We start from the raw sequence: 1,181 nt of genomic DNA, 5'->3' as shown, positions 1-1,181 counted from the left end.
GTACTATATGCTGTACAGATTAGACATACTCTCTCTCAGTGCTAGGTATACTTAAGCCACACTGCGTGGTTAGAAGTTTCTGGACTGTGATTTCAACAAATCCTACTTCTGGGCACATCTCATGGTACGACTAGCCAAACTCTTAGATGACATCATAATTCAGCCTCAACTAGATATTACTATTGGACATTGAAACTGTTGAGTCCATAAACAAGAGTTTATTAGAAAGACACAAAACAAGTGATAAATCTTGGACGCACCTCTGCATGGTCCGCGCCTGTACCTAGACCCAATTGGCCAAACTGATTTCCCCCAAAAGTATACACACGGCCATGATCACATAAGCACACAGAATGCCATAGTCCACCTGCCACGGCTTCTATTCTAGTGTTCAATAGAGAAGAGACACAAGTTGGCCTCAGCACGTCGTTTGTATTACCTAGTCCACACTGAATACAACGAATGAGACTAGAGGACTTATAAAGAAAAGCAGTGAACAGTGAACCAGGCACACCAAGTTGATATTGCAGGTGTATATTTTCTGGTGTTTTAGATCAATTTCTAACAAGATTACAATTGTCTGCTTGTTTGAAAAAAAAATGATATCAAGTGGTGGACTTTCTATTCCGGCAACAAAACATATATCAACGCTATAAGCAAGATTCGACCTGGCTATCATATTTCCTTGCTCAAGATTAATCAATCTTATTAATTCTGAAATTGTAGAGAATAGCATGTGAAGCGTTCTTTTATGGATAAGAGGACAAGACATGCATCACATTTGAAGTGTGATGATATAAACACTCACCTGCCCATACAATCCCCAGCCAAATGTAAGCAGCACCCCAGCATCTGACAATTGAAACAAATACCCAGGTGAGCAGCAAGATAATCGAGGATGAAGTATCATTTTAACTTCAAGGAGCAACAAGTAAAGACAATGATTTGAGATGGAGTCTGACTTTGTTGTAAACGGAGTAACTCAAAGCCATTCAAACTTGAAAAACTTAAACATATTTCCAAAAACATTTCTTCTTTTCTTCTCACAATGTGAAACTTAAATTTGAAAAGTGTCCTTATTAAAAGATATTGTACCCTATGTGGTCAGCAGAAGTACTAAAACTGAACTCAGTGCTAACCTGTGATTACTGCACTATGCCGGCCACCACAAGCAATTCTCT

The 1,181-nt window shown here is 38.8% G+C and overlaps 1 long non-coding RNA gene across 1 annotated transcript; it reads right to left on the bottom strand.

The window, feature by feature from the left end:
- Window positions 1–79: 79 nt before the first annotated feature.
- LOC109222837 lies at window positions 80–1,181 on the bottom strand. The gene is made up of 3 exons (XR_002067462.1): window positions 1,140–1,181; window positions 809–852; window positions 80–449 (listed from the first exon to the last, which is right to left on the bottom strand). It is a non-coding gene; the product is annotated as an uncharacterized LOC109222837 (long non-coding RNA).

This window comes from Nicotiana attenuata, unplaced genomic scaffold (assembly GCF_001879085.1).
Source record: "Nicotiana attenuata strain UT unplaced genomic scaffold, NIATTr2, whole genome shotgun sequence".
NCBI lineage: Eukaryota > Viridiplantae > Streptophyta > Magnoliopsida > Solanales > Solanaceae > Nicotiana > Nicotiana attenuata.
The sequence above is the reverse complement of the archived record's forward strand: the minus strand, read 5'-3'. Positions and strand labels throughout refer to the sequence as shown.